Consider the following 19,311-nt stretch of genomic DNA (forward strand, 5'->3'; position numbering starts at 1 on the left):
TTTGAGCATTTATTAGTATAATAATATTTTTTATATGTCTACTCATCGTGTGTGTGTGTGTGTGTGTGTGTGTGTGTGTGTGTGTGTGTGTGTGAGTGAGAGAGTGTTTTTGTCTATGTGTAAGATTTGTGTCATGCTGTAGCACCGCCCCCCCCTCGCTGCTGCCGGTGTCTGAATGGAGCGCCCCGGTGTGTCCAGCCTCGCAGGGCGGGGTGATGAAGAGGAGGAGGAGGAGGTCGGTTGATTTGAAGATCCTCTGCTCCGTGTTTTCTCCTCGAGCTGCACGGTCACCGTCCTTCACTCCGAGCGGGACCCCGCTGCACTTCTGTCGGCCTCGAGGTGAGTGTGAACCCGGTCCGAGCCGATCCGAGCTCAGCCGAACCGAGCTGAGCCGAGCCGGGCCGTTTGGTTTTCAGTCAAGCGTGTGCACGGATTTGTTTGATTGTGTCCGCGGGTTGCGAAGCATCCACATCCTGCCGATGTCCCGGGTTAGAGGCTGATATCCCGGGTTAGAGGCTGATATCCCGGGTTTTTCTCTGCGGACCACAGGGTGGAGGTTCTGGTGCTGCAGCGGCTCTGGGCGCAGAGAGAAGCCCGGACAGAGAGCTCCTCTGTCGGCTGCGTCTGTGTGCTTCACCCCGCTCTCCCTCTCCATCGTGTTGTTGAACTGAGTGTGTGTTTCAGTGTGAGTCTGTGTGTATGTGTGTGTGTGTGTGTGTGATTGTTTCAGTGCGCCAGAGCTGCTGTTGTTTTGATGGAGTCAGTGTTTGAGGGATCTCCTCCCTGATGGAGACTATGATGATGATGATGATGATAGTGTTGATATTTGTGTAGATGTTTATGTGGATGTTTGTGTAGATGTTTGAGTGGATGTGTATATGTTTGTGTGGATGTTTATGTGGAGGTTTGAGTAGATATTTGTATATATGTTTGTGTAGATGCGTATATGTTTGTGTGGATGTTTGTGTGTAGATGATAGTGTGGATGTTTGTGTAGATGTTTGTGTAGTCTCCTCTAACGACCTCAGCCTGGAGCAGAAACACCAGAATATTCCTCAGAGCTTCTGTCCTCCTGACACTTGAATTATTTTGCCCTGATCTCATCTCTCTGTCTGTGGTTTCTCGTAGTTTGGTGAAACCTCTGCTCAGTGGGAGTTGGACCTCCTCTGCAGTGATGAGGCACATTTCCCTGCTCTTGTTGTGCGACTGTAAAATCAGCAGGTTTGTGCGTAACGCTGCAGCTTTCAGCCCTTTTTTTTTGCGCAGACCCAGTTTGAAATCCCGTCGAGCAATTATGTAATCAGATCCAGGCTGGGCTGCTGCTTTCTCTCCTCCTCCTCCTCCTCCTTCCTCGCTCTCTCCATTTCGTCTCCCTTTTCCTCCTGTTTTCTTTTTCTCATCCCTTCCTCCCTGATTTATCTTCTTTCTCCTCCTCCTTCTCTACATATCTTCATTATCCTCTTTATCACCTCACTTTTTCTCCTTATCACCACCTCCCCCTCTCTCTTGTCGTCCTCCCCCACCCATCCCTTCTTTTCTTTGATGCAGTAACTGGGAAACATTTGGCAACTTGTTGACGGAGCCTTTAAAATGTCACATGAAGGTGTCGAGTTGTTGTCCTGTGGCTCCAGCTGTCGTTAAACAAACCGTCTTCCATAAAGTTTCAACCTTTTTGAATCTAACTCTGTGTATCACTGATGTAACTTTGATGATAAACATGATAAACATCATGGGTTTTATTTTGCTTAGTAAGAAAAGTTGGATTTCACACCCTGCCCCCACAGGGAGGTCAAAGGTCAGGGATTCAGACTCAAGGACACTGGTGGAGGAAGAAGAGGTGTGGGGGGGGGTGAAGGTCCACCAGAAATCATATATTTAACTTTTAAATTGTCTCGTTGCAGTTGAATAAACCTTCATAATTAATCTGCTGTGTGGAAAAACTGCAACAGATTTCAAATCTCTGCAGTTTTGCAGAATCACAATCTTAACCAGATTTTTTTCACATCAATAAGATTTGAATTCAAGCATCAAACAAACACAAAAGAGAAAAACGTAGTAACTTCAAGGACTTTGCAGATTTGCAGATTTGGGCTTGTTGCTCTACGACATGAGTTGTCGATGAAGTTTCAGGAAGCTCTAAAGAATTGGAAAATGGAAAGGATGACAGGTGTTACCATAGCAACAGGGATGTATATTATATTACATATCATTATTTTTATTCCATATATTCTTCTTTGATGTCGAAACCTGCTGCCTTCATTACCCACAATGCATCTTGGCCCAGACTGTTTGGTCAGCCCATCTCTTGCTTGTTGCTGCTAACGTGTCCTGGAGTCTGCACGATCCTGGTCTGTATTTGTGTCTGTGACTTTTTCCTTTTTGGCACAAGGAGGGACCCGTATTTTCCCTGCATACGTTTCCTCAAGACGTTTGGTTACGTGGTCAAAAACGCAGATCTGCAGTTTGTTGTTTACAGGCCTTTAAAAAAGAGGCGGAGCATGTGAGAACGGGACAGGAAGTCGTTGTCTTTATGGGAAATGTGGTTTAAATCTGCAGAAACACCAAATACTGAACGCAGCATCTTTACAATCCATCTGATCAAGGAGTTTTCAAGAGCTGGTGGTTTTACATGTTGTTCCCTCTGAAGCTGGCGTTTACAAACTGATGATAAATAAAATGATCAGATCACGTCCGTTCACTCAGTTCATCTCCAGATGTTTAGTCTTCCCCCGTCAGCAGGTTCGGGTGTTTTGCTCATAAATCACCTGCAGGGACGTTTTAAGTGAATTGATGCTTGTTGCAGAAAACATGAATGCGGTGCATTATTTTCTCTTCTCTGGTGGCGGAGGTGGCAGCGCTGGTGGTGATGATGATGATGCAGCTTGGCTCAGCCTGGCTGGTGTGACGCAGCGCGAGATACGAGCTGTAAATCATCGGCTCTGCTGCAGCGTCTCAGATAACGTGCACAGTCCTGAGCTTTCGGCTTCATCGTCTTAATACCAGGCTAATATTAAACTGCTCCTGGTATTTTATTTCTCAGCGCTCTGCGGGAGAGGAGGAAAAAAAGATTACATAACATATTCTCACAGAAACACTGGAGGATAAAGTCTTAAAACCTGCACATGCATTTTAGAGTAGAGTTTAAAATAACCTGCTCTGTAAAGACAAAAAGTTAAGTCTGCAGGAGGAGATGTGTCGTCCAAAGATCTTTATTTACAGTTTATAGTTTGTAGCATCAAAAATGTTCAGGTTCATTATCTTTGACTCCATTTTTCTTTGACTCCAGTTTTAAACTGTGGTCATGAGGTCAAAGGTCACACTCACCGAAGTGTTTAGATGATATTTTACATTGAACAACTTTAAGGGATTTATATAAATATTCATATTTTGTCTCTGTCTAATGAAACTTTGGTATTTGAATGGAATCAGGATTATTCTCATCCCCATTTATTGTTTTAGACATTGAATGAATTAAACGATTACATTAAACAGCTTCACTTTTCCTTCAAGCTTCTCTGGATCTCATGATTTTCAGTGTTTCTTTCCTTTTGTGTGTCTATAAAGTAAAAGTAAGTCTGTGGTAAACTTCTCTCCTGGTAAAGGCAGCTCTCACTTTACCGTCTTTGTCAAACTGCTCGCATTCTTGACAGAACTCTGGGAAATGTAGTGAAATTATAAAACTTGAGAAGTTAGAAAGGTGTGATTTGGTGAAATGTCCCTTTAAGAGCAGAGAGGTGAGTAGAAAACGAGGCCAGTCGTCTCCTCCTCCTCTTCGACTGCAGACTCTACCTCCTTCCCTCACACCTTCATCACTTCCTTCCTCCGCAGTCCCCTCTCCTCACCTTCTCCCTCTTACTTTAATATTTCACTCCTTCCTCCTCGTGTTCTTTTCCTCTTCTGTTTCTCTGCCCTCTTTAACTCCTCATCTCCTCAAACTCCTTTCATCCACCCTCCCTCTCTTTTTCATCACTTTTGTTGTGTTCCTTTGCTTCCTCTTTCCTTCGATTGTCTCATAAGAAAAGATGGAAGCATCTCTCTCCAAAAGCCTCTTTTCAAAGTAAAATAATGTCAACTGAAAACTAGGTGTTTTACTGTGAAGGCGATGGCCCAGTTTACTCCTCCTCCCTACTCCATCTCTCAGGCTTGAAGAGATTATACTGAGAAGGAGGGGAAAACTTCATCCCGAGGCCCAGAGGATCAGAGGGGAGGCGAGGGAGAGGGTGATGGATGAAGGGAGGAGGTGCAGATAGAGGGGGAAGGAGGTGAAAGAGAGGAAACAGGAAGATTTGGGAAGGAGGGATGAGGAGAAGCGACATCCTTCAAAGATAATTAGATTTAAAATACAACTGAGACAAAAATGCAGGAAATGTAAACAGAGACTGGATAATTTGTGCATTTTTAAAATTACTCTGAGCAAAACTGTCTGTTCAGAGGGTTGAAGACTGAAAGGAGGATGAGGAGGAGTGAGTGTCCAGGAGGTGAAGGTGAGAGGAGTGAGGAGGACAGGACTGAAACACACCAGCTGAACCATCCTCCCTGGACAGGGTGAAGAAGAAGAAGAGGAGGGAGGGAGGAATGTTCTGGAAAATGTCCAGCAGACAGGAAGTGGAACAGTGCGACAGAGGGGAGGGTGGGAAGGAGCGAGGGGGGAGGAGGAGAGCTTCAGCTAAATATAGAGGAGAGTTGAATTCGACCATCACCTCAACAAAACGCATCAGTTGTCGTTGCTGCAGACAGAAGAGTGAGAATAAAAGGGTCACTAAATGTCTTTCTCTGCAGCTTTTGATCGTGTCAGTTCTCGTACATTCAGACTAGAGGACGGATCAAGTCGCAGTTTTCTGTCCGAACCCATTCGAGCCTAAAAGAAAAACGAACTGAGCCCAAACCCGACGGCTGTTCTGTTTCCCTGATGACAGGAACGTGCTGTAACCAAACTCGACTCAAACCAGAAAATCGTTTAAAAATATTCGTCCGAACCCGGTTACACAAGTGGGTCGGGTATCCAGAGACTTGTTATCGCTGCTGGTCTGGTTTTAGTTTGAAAACTCCAGGTTGTGTTTTAGTCTGGACGAACAGAAACTGAGACTTTTCTTTAACTAAGCAACCAACTGCAGAGGAGACAATCTACTTCCTGTTTACATCACATGACCAGTTTACGTGAAAGGTCATGTGACGTGTGTTATTGTGGACGGAGGTTGTTTCTGATATGGAGATAAAATGGAGGTTGTTTTGATTTGAAAATGAAATGGTGTTAGTGTGGATGTAGGCTGAGAACTGTTACTAATTTGAGAGTTTAACATTGGAACGGTCGCCATCTTGTCTATGTAGCGGATGAAGGGGAGGGAACCTATTTTCAAACTTGGTAAAATGGTGGCTGAGGTCTGTCACCAGAAAAACATGTGGACATGTTGCTCTTTCTTAGTGAAAACCAGTAAATAAACACTCTGCTGAGGACGGAGGTCGACCTCTGGTTGAATTCCCTCCACCATGGAGGTTCTGTTTATTCATGTTTGTTAGTTAACAAGGTTAAACACAAACTACTGGATGGATCAACCCTTAGTGGAAGGATGTGGGTGCTAATCTGGAGCAAGGGGTCGGATCCAGGAATTAATTTGGGACATTTTTGACAATAAGACGTTTATTGGAGATAGTTTTTCACCCGACAACGTGTGTGTGTGTGTGTGTGTGTGTGTGTGTGTGTGTGTGTGTGTGTGTGTGTGTGTGTGTGTGTGTGTGTGTGTGTGTGTGTGTGTGTGTGTGTGTGTGTGTGTGTGTGTGTGTGTGTGTGTGTGTGTGTGTGTGTGTGTGTGTGTGTGTGTGTGTGTGTGTGTGTGTGTGTGTGTGTGTGTGCTGCGCGCGCATAGCCGGGTCACGGCGAGTTAAACGGGCTTGACCTCATCAGGGGTCAAACACTCATGAAACTTTATCTCTCGCTCTTCATCTGTTTTTCTTCTGTTCATACACAAATCGTCTGTGATGGGTTCAAAGCAGCTGGGGAATAACTCACATCTTTTATTTCTTCACTGACGCTCGTGTGTTTCATCAGATAAGGTTCAAGCTGCAGAAACACACCTGTGATATCTCATGAATGAAATATGTGAGCTGTGTTTATGAAAACGCTGTGATAATTTGCTTCAGAAGGATTTCTTCCAACACGTTTCCAACAAGGCTCTGCTCAGATTAGATGTGATGTGATGTGAGGAGAGAACTGGATCTGTAAGAGTTAAACATCGTGGCTCATCTGACTGTGAAGGAGAGTTTGTCTTTATCGTCTGGTCCCTGTCAGACGACAACACTCTCCAGATCACCTGCAGTCTGAGCCGCTGCCTAATTGTTTTCACAGACGTCTCACGAGGCAGCGGAAAGAGACGGAGCAGAGACAGAGCAGAGACAGAGCCGCGGAGGTTAAAGGTTAAATGACGGAGAAGACGCAGTTTACTGAGGAAATCAAATCACTCCTCCGGCTGCTGCAGAAGAAAATAACAGTATCATGATCTGTTGAGATTTAATCAAACCATCAGATTTTTTCTTTTTTGCTTCATGTGTTTGTTCCAGAGTTTCATTTCATCTGGTTAGTTTTAGTTTCACATTGTAATTTAGGGACTTAATAATTTTGTCTGACATACGTACGTCCTGTCGTCATCACCTACGTGGGCTGCGTCGACCTGCACTTGACTCTGATTGGTTTGTAGACGGCATTTGACGTGGGAGTGTTGTCAGTTGTTCTTTCTGTTTGAATGGAGGAAAGAATGAAGCGCTTCATTTGGTTGCCATGGTAACATCATGATGGTATTACTTCTAGCATCATCACCTTCAGGCGCAGTACTCCACAGTATTACAGTACTCCACAGTATTACAGTACCCCACAGTATTACAGTACTCCACAGTATTCCACACTAGTTCAAATGCACCAAATGTCCTTGTTTCAAACATATCGTCGGAGGTGAAGACTGCAGCTGCTTCCTCTTCTTTTTCTTCTTCTATTGTCTCTACTTCCTGTGATTGGTCCAAACTATCCAGAAAAGTGTTTTCACTCTGCAAACGAACCGAACCATGGTTCAGTCTGATCCGGACCCAGAACACGTCTTCTGGTCTGAGGAACCTTTCACACCTGATATTTAGGTTCAGACTAAACTGAAAAGTCTGAAGGTCTGAAACAAACGAGGTGTGAACAAGTTCCTCTGTGAGTGAAACAGTGTTAACGGCTGAATTCATGTCGCATCCAATCACTTAATTTTTCTGTGTGATGAACTGAGATAATGTGACATTATCCACACATGTTTACTTCAAATTGTCAGATGGGACACACACACACACACACACACACACACACTCTCTCTCTGGGTTGACCTTCAGCAGGACTCCATTTAATTTGATTTCACTCTAGCCAAAGGCGTTTCTCTCTCTGACACACACACACACACACATTACGCTCACATTCCTGATAAATGAAATGTTCAGACTGAGGCCTCCAGATGTGGTCAGAGTACACACAACCATCTGTGGTGTGTGTGGTGGTGTATCCTGAAATGGAAAGTCTGTTAAAATCCCAATTTACAGTTCAGGGGAGGAGCTTTAACAGTAAAGTCCCACCCAAGCTGCATGGCATCATGGGAAATTTGCAGTTGTGGGGTTCAAAGGACAAAACACACAAAATAGATTTTGTCGGGGTTCAATCGATGGTGACGCTCATGCATGGGGACTTTTACTGTGCGTGTGTGTGTGTGTCTGAATATCTGTGTATATATATCGTGTGCACTCCCTGGGGCGTTGCTGTAGAAGCGAGGGTGGAGTCGACATCCAGAGAGAGAGGAAATGAGTGATTAGATGAAACTGGAACGCTGCCTCTGGACTGTGGCTCTGTAAACTGTCTGTTCTGCTGCGTCCACACTGCACCACGACAAAATCCCTAAACTGTCTGTGACTTTATGTGTCGCTGCTTCTAGTTCACCAAGTTCAATTTAAAACTTATTCTGGCCACAAGGAACGTTTAAATACATGATTTACGGTGAAGTCTAGAGGAGCAGCATTGTTACTGTAGTGACCAGGGTCCGCCATCTTGTGTCGATGACGTCATTTGCAGTCAGAGTCTGCAGCAGTGATCGGAGGAGTGAAGCTGTGGTATCGAGGTTCCACCCATTCACGCTCTAGACCAATCAGGAGCCAGTCTCAGCTGTCAATCATGACGTATCAGCCCGTTTTCAGAAACATTAAAACACTTGGGTGATAAGAACTACCTGAAATGACAGAAACCATCTTTGACAAACATTTATTTAACGTCTACTTTCATGTCCAATCTGCTAACATGGACGAGGCAGGGTTTATAACCTATACCGCAGCCAGGGGGCGATAGAGAAGATTTGGCTTCTAGATTCAGATACCAGCTTCAGAAATGCCCTGGATGCAGATTAGGATGCCAGGTCAGGCATCGGTGAGTTCATGAATCTGTGTTTGGCCAACGTATCTGATACCAAGTCTTCTTAGTGTTTTAGTTTCCCCAAGATGAAACAAAAATCTTCTTTTCCACCTCTTTTTCTTCACAGCAGTGGCTCTGTTCTGCTTCTGGAACAGTGAAGAAGAAGTGATTTCTGGTCGTGTAGCGTTCGCCAGAGCAAACTAACGTCAATATTTCATCCTGGAAAAGCCCCTCGAGTGACCTGTAGTGTATGAAGAGGGTGGAACTGTGATGTCAGTTACAACACTAACAATCTAATGAGTTCTCCAGAGCAAACGGCTGTTAGAACACCTTATATAAGTTCTTATTTTTCGATCACTGGTGTAGGATCAATACTCTGATCGGCTGATTTACAAAGTGCAGGTTTCAGAATCAGCGTTAAGAAGGAAAATTTGTACCAAAGCATCTCTAGTGTCAGTTCTCCATTTATATTTACAGTTACAGCTGTTTGTTGGTTTCCACTGTGTCTCAACATGTTTCTGCAGTTTTAACGACGCCTCTGTATCAATATTATCTTTTATATTCAATCCATATAATTAAATTATATCTTAAATTGAAAACATTCACAGTGACTTCCTCTTTGCTCTCAGTCTCTTTCACTGTCCTCGCAGCTGACTGTGGATTTCAGTTCTCTGTAACTTCCCATGAAGCAGCTTCTCCGTCGCTGTCGTGATTTGTTCTGCTGCTGATCTTAACGTCGCCTCCTGACAGACGACCACGGCTGTTATTACATCTTGCATTGATTTGTGAGGACGTGCACGTCCAGCGCTGAGATACTTTCCGCTTGTCGTGATTTCCTCAGACTGTAGATTAAACGTCTCTGTGCACAACTCGGCTTCAACACTTTATTTATTTTTTTTTCATCACAGACGAGGATTCCTGGAAAATTTCAGATCTCATTTTCAGCAGCGGTGACTTCAGCTGCTTCTTTACTGCGTTGCTATGACGATAGTGAGGGTTACATCATCGCCCTCCACCCTCTCCTCTCCAGGGCAGAGCTGTAACTCAACCCTGATGACCTCATGCATTACATTGCGAGTGTGTGCGCACATGTGTGTGCAGGGTAATATTAAGGAGCTTTACACCAGCGTAGTCTAACACACAAATACCCCCTGACACACTTGGCATCTTGGGAAATGGGTTTGCTGACATTGGTCGTGGAGGGGGGGGAGGGGCTACGTGTCCTTGACCGTGACAGTAACTCAGCGACGTGGCGGATGATGAAGAGCAGAACAGATCTGTTCCACTTCATGTTCAGTCTGAACCTGTTGCTCTTCCTCGTTTCCTCCCCTCTCATTGTTTTCAGGAGATAAAAGTTTCTCTCGGTAAAGACGATAGACAGAGATTTTAAAATTCATGTTTCATTTGATCGACTGCAACAGAAAACAATCAGCTCTAAGGTTCACTGAGATTCTCACTGACTTTTAATAAGTTTATCTTCTTTATGTAAGTAAATTAGGAAGAAACGATTAATATTTTTGTGCATTTTTTTTTATTATGTAATTTTAATTCATTGACAAATAGTTGCAGCTCCAAACATGTTCAGAGTCTGCTTTGAATCTCCAAACAAATACTACATTACCCATTGTGTGCTTGTGTGCTCACCCCCTGCACGGGGCAGACAGGTGAGTCAGTGCGACAGGTGAACGCTCGGACCTGAACCTGTTCAGGAATGTGTTTGATCATGTTTTAATACTGAGGTCACACACAGAGACGCGCGCACACACGTCCTGTTGAATAGATTAGATCTGACATCCCACAATGCACTGCAACATGAGCCTGGCAGGATTGTGAGCTGGAGAGAGAGAGAGAGAAAGTGTTTGGCAGCTGGCCAGGTTGAGATGATGGGATGGATCGCCATGACGACACAGCCGACCCTCCAATCTGGACTGTGAAGAGCTGTGTTTGCGTGCAGTGTGTGTTTCTGTGTGTGTGTGTGTGTGTATATGTTTGTGACAGTCGTGGTATTTTTGGACTGAAGCTGTTGGCGCTGCAGTGTTGAACAGAAACTCAGCGTTTGTTCCGTTTCACAGTGAAAATCTTTTTCTAGATTTTCAGGTTTTTCTTTTCAAACAAAAACAACAAGGTTATTTGTATTAATGCAGAGTTGACAATAGAAACTAAATCCCATTTTCTACAGCTCGCTGGGCTTAAATTATTATTTTCACCAAAGATTAATCTGCTTATTATTTTGCTGAATAATGACCTTCACTACTTCCAGCAGTTATTGATTGTTGATTGTTAATTAAACTAGTTACATTTTATGCATTCAGAGAGTTGTTTGTGGGATTAAGTTTGTTACCATTGTTCATTTTCTCACAAACAATAAATACAACGACGAACATCAGCTCAGTCACGAAATAACTCTGACAGATGAAAACAGTTAAATCTGTGTGGTTCATGCTGAGTAAAAACTTCCACAAGTTGATTCCCCCAAACAGGAAACTGTCCAACAAAGCATTTACTGAAGGGATCATTACTGTCTCCTGCACCAGAAACCTTGAGAGCAAAACTATTCAGATAGTTAACTATGGATTTTAGATTAGGAAAGTTTATGAGTGGCTCCCAGGTGAGATGGTCTGAAAAATCGTTTCCACTGCAACACTCGACCAGAACTATAAGCATCGTATCGATGTGTACGTCGGTTTATTTGCTCGAGATGAATTTGTTTATACTTGTATAAACAAATTCATCTCGAGCAAATAAACTGACGTACACATCGATACGATTTATCTACAATTAGCTGGTGTATCTGCGTAACTCTGAGATAAGAAAGAGCTGAATTCTGAGAGACTTTGTCACTTCTCAGGAAAGTTCAAGGTCAGAAGCCGATGTACATTTCAAAACGCCACATCCCTAATGTTTATCAAGATTAAAAACTAGTGATGTCACGGCAGGGAAAGGTCAGAGGTCGGTGTCTTTGGTAACGTGACTGTAGTTTGGTAACAGAGAGTTAAAGTCTGCAGGGCTGTGCAGTCGGTCATCTGAAGGGTGTGTGTGCCAGAGAGGGAGTGTGTGAGTGTCTGTTTGTGTGTGTGTGTGTGTGTGTGTGTGTGTGTGTGTGTGTGTGTGTGTGTGTGTGTGTGTGTGTGTGTGTGTGTGTGTGTGTGTGTGTGTGTGTGTGTGTGTGTGTGTGTGTGTGTGTGTGTGTGTGTGTGGTGTGTGGTCACTCAGAAACCATGACTGAGGTCTGCCAGGTGGAGTTGGAGGAAGAAAGGGTGTGAAAGGACGACAGAGAAGAGAGGAAGGAAATGGTTGTTTTGAAAGAGGATGGAGAAGGACGAGTGGAATGCAGAGAGAAGGACTTGTAAGAAAGGATGTCGAGAGAGTGAAGGGGAGAAATAAGGGTGGAGCACAGGGAGGCAAATTAAAGGAGGAAGGAAAAGAAGTGGGAGAACGAGGGAGGAGAAGGTTTAAGATTAGAGGAGGATAAAAAGGGTGGGAAGACGAGAGGACGATCAGGGATGAAGCTTTTTCAAACATGAATCTCCCCCTTTTTTTCTCCTTCATCCCCCCTGCCTCCCTCTGTTTCTCTCTCTCTCTCTCTCTCTCTCTCTCTCTCTCTCTCTCTCTCTCTCTTCTTTCTTGGCGCTCAACCAAACACTCCTCCCTCCGCCTCGGTGATCCGTCCTGCTTCTATCAGAGAGTTTGGGAACAAGCAGTTCCTCCACAGACCCAGTCTCCAGAGAGAGAGCACACACACGTACACACACACACACTTTACTGCTCTGTAAAGCAGCAGTGGCCTCTGTCCTCCTCTCTCACTGGATTAATGGCGGCATATTTACGTCAAATTCTGGACATTTTACAGATTTGAAGTCCACACACAGTTTACCGGACATTTCCTGTAGTTAGTGTTTCTCCTGTGAAGCAGCAGCAGCAGATTGTTCCGGGTCCGACTCGTTCACAACAACAGGAACATGTGTGGAACATTCAGGCGAGGCGGAGCCTGTGGAGCAGCAGGAAGGCAGGACATGACGTATAAATTCTGCTGTGGAAAGATCAGTGTTGTTGTTTACAGCTCATCCACACCGGCGTCAGCCCTCATCACCAAAAGCTCTGGGACCTCCTCATCGCTCCAAGTTGGCGTCTTCGTCTTCTCGTGTACGGCTCCTCTTCTTCATCCTGAGATATTTGTGTTCTTCCAGTTTCACGTCCGTCACGTGTTAGAAACCTCATCAACACGTCCACTCGCTCACTCTGACATTTTCCAGACATTTTACTAGGAGGCTGCAGGAAAAGTCCCAGAAAATGTCCAGAGACACTGACTCAGACGTTTGTTCTCACACACAGAACCTCCAGAACAGTTCAGAACTTCAGTTCATGTCTGAAAACCGGATTTCTGTGTCACAGGTTCTCCTCGGTGTGTTTTCACTTGCTTTACGTCTCAGACATACTTAAAAAACTCCAGAATTACTTTGATTAAATAATTATCTTCAGAGTTAACATGAACCAACATGAACATTAAATGTAATTCTGCAAAACTATAAAAATTGTCTATATGTGCATAAAGAACCAACCTAACAGACCGAAGTTCTGTTAGGTTGGTTCTTTATGCACCGTGTCTCTGTCTGTTTAAGAGCACAGGGAAGTTTAAAGATAAGTTTCTTTAGAATGACGGTAAACACACTGAGTCAGTCCAGTAAACACTCGTCTCCTCTGAGAGACGGCCGGATCAGAAAGATTTCTGAAGAGTCCTCTTGACCTCAGACGTTTATCTCGAGTGCTTCGTTCCTCTTTACACGTCTGATCACTTCCTCACATTCCTTCACTCCATCTTCTCTTCTGCTCACGTGCTTCATCCTTTTCTTTTCTCATCAACTTTCTCTGTAGTTCCATCAATCCGCCACCATTTGTTCTCCACCTGCATCTCTTTTACACATTGATACTGGACTGTTCTGGTTTGGGTGGTCTCTGGTTAAGCTCTGTTCAGTGTCAGGTCAGAGTGATACTGAGATAATGTTCTCGTCCTGATAAGCAGAGTAAAAAAGGAGGTTATCCGTTCCCAGTGGAGCTTCTTCCTCCTCTTCACCATTCACCTCAAACTCTTCCTCTGCAACAAAATGTCCGTCTCTTGTAAGGTTGTGTGTTCACAGCTGCCGCCCACTCAGTGATTTCCAGTGAATATTTAACATCATATTTTCTGCTTAGCTGCTAATTTATCTACATCTGATTGTTTCCACATTTTCCTTTTATCAAGGTCAACATGTACTTAAAACTCTGATACATATGGAATCATTCAAATGGTGTCGTATCAGGATCTGAATGTATCATCACAACAACAGCAAACAGACAGAATCTCAGACATGTGGTCTTTAACTTGGATTTTCCAGATGAGTCTATGGTTCATGAAAAGTTCAGGTTTTCGTGTTAATCTGTGTCTTTGTGTGTGAAGGTCACAAATCCACTGGAAACAGACGGTAATGAGAGGATAGAAAAGGTTCTTTCTCTCCTCATCTCTCTCTCTCTCTCTCTCTCTCTCTCTCTCTCTCTCTCTCTCTCTCTCTCTCTCTCTCTCTCTCTCTCTCTTTCTCTCTTCTCTATTCTCATCTCTATTATATGCAGATTGACTCAGAGTCTGGTTGTGCGGTTCTCGGCCTTCGCTGCGGCAATGTGTTGTTGTCGGTGTCGAATGTTCCCAGGCGTCTGGACTGACAATCAGCCCATCTGTCTGCTTGCTCAGACACTGTGGCCATTTACAAATGGATATGAGGGAATAACTGTGCTGTTTATCTGAGAATATCACATTTGTCCTCGAGTCATTTGGCTGCTGCACTCGACTGGTGTGTGTGTCGGCATTTAGAGTTTAACGCTCGCAGGGAAATTAGCTCTGTGATGTTGGAAGTTAACTCGGCTGAAATGCAGATGTGACTCAGCTTTAATCTCGGAGGTGAATTTGTCGAACTAAAGTGCAGAAAGTCAGGAAACAAATCCTGGATGAGGAGACATTTCGAATGATGATGTCACCACTTTTATATAAGAGTATTTATGAGAATTACATTAAGAAATGCGTCAGAGGGGCAAGGCACACCCTGCACACGTCCTGCATAAGCCGTGTGTTATTATATTGTAATACGCTTTCATAAAGATGACGTAATTTATAATGTATTATAATACTTTGTGACTCTATAGACGCTTTTCAGGCCTGAACTGTGTAAAATAGTGTCTAGACATTTTGTGGAGTTAGTGTTTCTCCTGTGAAGAAGCAGCAGGAGATTGTTGTTGACCTTTGACCAATTACCTTTAGAAGTTAATCATGTGGACATAAACGCCTGAGTCATAATCACACCAAGTTTGCTGTCCATTCAGGCATTTTAGGGTTATTTAGTATATATTCACACACAGACAGGTGAAAACAATAAAATGCACCAGAAGCCGTGCTGGGGAAAATATTTCCTACATTTTTTCCTCATGGACTTAATGTAAAACCCAGATATTTGAACACGGCTCGTCTTAGAATTCTTCCTCGATCTGTTGCAAGCTGTGACTTTATTAGAACAAATAAACTTTTCCAAATAAAGATCCCGGAGATTTCCACTTAAACCCTTCAAAGTTTGTTCATCTGCATTTTCTGCTAAATAAAAGCCAGCGGGCTGCAAACAGTGTCCTGGTCTCCTTCATCTGCTGTGCGGAGGGCGGAGAGGCTGTTTGTTTGAACAGGAGGGAGCAGCCAGGCAGGGAGGCTGTTTTTGGCTTCAGCTGCATAATGGCAGGAAAGCAGTGGGAGAGTTTGTACTGGGAACGAGGGGGGAGACAGAGACAGAGGGAGAGGAGGAGACGCTTTAAAGTTTAAATTCTGGATCGTCTTGTTCCCCTTCGTTTCTCTAAATGATCCAGGATTTGGGACGATGACTCCGGGTCGACCAGTGACATGAAACGTAACGGCCTGTGGCAGGAACAGATTTCCTCTGTAGCGCTCACACTCGTTTGTTGAGTGTGAGAGGAACACGCTCAACAAACGAGTGTCAGGCCGAGGTTCAACACGCCAACACGTCTGGTTATCAGTGTTTACGTGAGGAAACTGAATTCTTCGGATGTTTCCTCACATGATGCAACGATCAGATAAAAGTAAATGTTTAAGGATTCCACAGATTCTCAGTAATGTCATCATACGCAGGTCTTACCACTCGGCCGCCATCTTAGTAACGCCCCTCACGTGAACTTATTTGTGGTGGATTTTATTATTATTTTATTAGTGGTTTTGTAGACGTGGGTCAAAGCTGCAGCGTCTCACTGTAAAAATCTCTGTTTCTGACACAGTTTGTTTTTAATCTCGTCAGATCATGTGTTTCTAGACGAGTCTCACAGACATGGAGGATCACTGTGTCGGATGATTACTGAGATTATAACGAGCTCCCGACTGTCAGCGTCTGTCACTGTTTGGGGATTTTGAGACAAGTTGGTAAAGGTTCAGTTCGGTGATTTTACTGATGAGGATCGACTTCAAATCCCCAGCGTTGAGCTGTCAGATCAACTCTTACGCGCCCAGTTTCCAAATATTAACATCCAGACAAACCGTGTCTTCAATATATCTTGGCCAATATGATATTTGAATATTAATATCTCAGTAATTCCACGTGTAGTAGAATAATATGTACATAGTTCAGTAGTGATTTCAGACAGAGTGAGAAAGAAGCTGCTGCTGGAAACTGTTACACAACATTTTCATTCTCTCTTTCTGTGTGTGTGTGTGTGTGTGTGTGTGTGTGTGTGTGTGTGTGTGTGTGTGTGTGTGTGTGTGTGTGTGTGTGTGTGTGTGTGTGTGTGTGTGTGTGTGTGTGTGTGTGTGTGTGTGTGTGTGTGTGTGTGTGTGTGTGTCCTGAGTTACATCAAACGCACTGCAATGTTATGAGACAGGAGTGGAAGCCATCACTGGGTTTTATGGGCTGCCATAAGCTAACGGAGTGTGTGTCTGTGTTCTCGTGCTGATGCAATGCTGACATCTTTATTTCCCGGTTGAACAAAGGATGCCGTGTGTCCTCGACTGTTACTAATGGAGGGCGGAGACACACACACACACACACGTAATATACTGTTAAGCATGTAGCTGCAATACCATCTATTAATTATCAATGAGGGTCCTGAGTGCTCCGTGTGTGTGGGTCTGTATGTCTGCGTGTGTGCTGCTAAGTGCCTCCAGAGCTGTATTTACACTATAGATCATATATTGGTTTGTGTGTCTGTAAATGTAAAGGAACAGTTAGGTGGACTTAAGTAAAGAGTGTGTGTGTGTTAGTGACAATGCATCATACACACACACACGTGAGCACACTAACATGAACAGATGATTTATTCATGGTGAAGTTATCAAATATGGATTCACAAAAATACTCGACACGCTCTGCGACTCTGAACGCACCACAACTCTGCAGCGCTCACATGTAACGAGCTGTGTTGAATCAATAGAGTACGACTCGTTAATGTCACTTACAAAACAACACGCGTGTAGAAAACTACAGGAAACATGTGAAGGATCACAGCAGAACTTTAGTCAAATGCTGATTTATTAATTATTTAAGTTCACAAACAAATATTTTTCAGGTTTAATTTAGATGATAAGCATGAAGTCATGAAGCAGTTGATGAGGCGGAAACATTTAGTATTTCCATGTGTCAGTGATGATTTCCATTGTTTGACCTTTGACCCTTTTAAAGGCCCCACGGCATGAATCATACATGTTCCAGGTGGAATCCTGTGTTAACGCTTCATTTCTCTTGTTATAAAACCAGCATCCTGATGTTTTTACATCTAAATCTGTCTTTTCTCTTCCTGGCAAACACGTTTACTCTTTCTCCGTCCAATCAGAAAGCTTTCTGGAATCTTTAACTCCCTCCCTGTGACTATAAATTCTGACAGTTAGCTACCTGCGCTGTTTTATTCATCAGTTAAATCTGCGGGCGAAGACGAAGGTGGTGGCGAGTCAAAGATTTGTTTATCCCATTATAATACAATAATTGCGTGTCTGATTTTATTATTAAAATTTAATAACATTCAGCTCTCTTGAAATATTTCATTTCACTAATGGAGGGAACCTCCTCAGTCTCAGTTTGTATTTGAAGCAGCAGCTTCTGTCGAGTTGTGTTCTGTCATTTCTTGTGTTTCTGTGTCTGTGAGTCTGGTTCCTTTGTCTCAGAGTCTCTGAAGAAAAACAACCTGCCTGAGTGAGCAAATGTGACCACATGACTTATTGATGGTGAGAAGCCGCCGCCCTCATCAGCTCAGCTGCTCTGAGGAGCTGAGAATTCACTTCGGTTTGTTTGAGCAGCTCCGTTCAGATCTGGTCAAAAAAATAAATCTTACACTTAAATAAAAAACATTTTGTCTTTTATGTTTTCTGATATAAAACTTTTTACTTTACAGAATTAACAGAAAAGATCTGCAATAATGTTAATTTAACATAAAAAGTATTTTGGTTGCATTTGTGTTTTCTTATTTTTAGTTATTTATGATAACGTTTGTGGTTAAACTGTAAAATATCAAACCTCAATTACTTTTTTGTCATAAGCGTCCAAATACAACAATAATATAATAATGATATTAATAATAATATCTGAAATATTTTACTCCCTTATATTGGTAATGGCCTCAGTCCCAAAATGTCCATGCGAGTCGTCCTCTAAACATTTTAATCAGTGACGTCTGTTACACAATCCAAGTGTAAGTGAGACCACGGTTAACTAACATTTCCCAGAATGCTTCATTAGGGCGAGACTTCCCAGAGTCAGGGTCAGAGGTCAATGAGGGCTGCGTCTGTCTACACACACACACACACACACACACACACACACACACACACACACACACACACACACACACACACACACACACACACACACACACACACACACACACACACACACACACACACACAGCAGTAAATAGTCACGTACAGTGGTGTGTGAGATCGTTTCACTGTCACAGAAAACGACTGTTTGATCGTCTCTTGTCTTCATCTGGTTGTCATGTGACATCTGGACTTTATTATCTGACTAATGTCACATGATCCAGAGTTTTACATTTGCACCTGGTTTTAATTAAACTGAACTCAGTGTGTAAACTGTGGTTTTGTTCCTGATGATCAGATACTGATCGTTCTCTTATCGGGTGGAATCAGTCAGTGGTGTGTTTTTTTCCATTGTCACTTTCTGTCTATCTTTCTCTCTCTCTCTCTCTCTCTCTCTCTGCATTCACTGGTGTACTCGCACGCCCTTTTATTTCGGCCAGTTCTGGATGTGTGATCTCATCTCCTCCGACTGCTGACACATTCCTCTGCTTTCAGCCTTTTATTCCCTCGCTCTTTTGTTGTGTGTGTGTGTGTGTGTGTGTGGGTGTGGATGTGTGTGGATGTGTGTGTGTGTGTGTGTTGGGCGCTCTCTCACATGACGGAGCAGAGAGGCCCCCGGAAACTGACGGCATGGATCCAGTTTAAGGTCTGAATCCAGTCATGAGCTGCTCGCTCACTTTCACTGATCTTTGTCAGGAGTTTTATGTGTGAAAACAAACGTCTGAATCAGTCGAACTGGACGTTAAATGAACTTTAACCTTCCAGCTGCTGAGTCTGTTTCATGTCCGGCTGATCTGACGCGTGCACAGAGACCGGAGGATTCACAGCGAGCGTGTGGGTGTTGATGAAGATTCTCATGCACGCTCGACACAGGTGTCCACACTGATCTATGATCAGCAGAGTCACTGAACTTTGGTTTTATTATCTGGAGGAGAATTAAACTCTTGAGCCACAGTGTCATTCTGATTGTTGCCGTGGACACAGTGAGTTTTTATGCCTCAGTGCAGATGACATGAAGCGTTTTGTTCTTTCTTTGTCCATCACTCTCTTTTAAATAAGATATCTGAAGAACC

The 19,311-nt window shown here is 43.5% G+C and overlaps 1 protein-coding gene across 1 annotated transcript in view; it reads left to right on the forward strand.

Moving 5' to 3' along the window:
• The first annotated feature begins 208 nt into the window (after positions 1-208).
• The window catches only part of LOC118119438 (spectrin beta chain, non-erythrocytic 1), a 77,243-nt gene continuing 58,140 nt past the window's right edge, over positions 209-19,311 (forward strand). Inside the window, exon 1 of the mRNA XM_035173433.2 lies at positions 209-339. The gene's annotated coding sequence lies outside the window, so the exon portion shown is untranslated. The remainder of the gene's footprint in view (positions 340-19,311) is intronic.

This window comes from Hippoglossus stenolepis, chromosome 12 (assembly GCF_022539355.2).
Source record: "Hippoglossus stenolepis isolate QCI-W04-F060 chromosome 12, HSTE1.2, whole genome shotgun sequence".
In the NCBI taxonomy this organism is placed as follows: Eukaryota; Metazoa; Chordata; class Actinopteri; order Pleuronectiformes; family Pleuronectidae; genus Hippoglossus; species Hippoglossus stenolepis.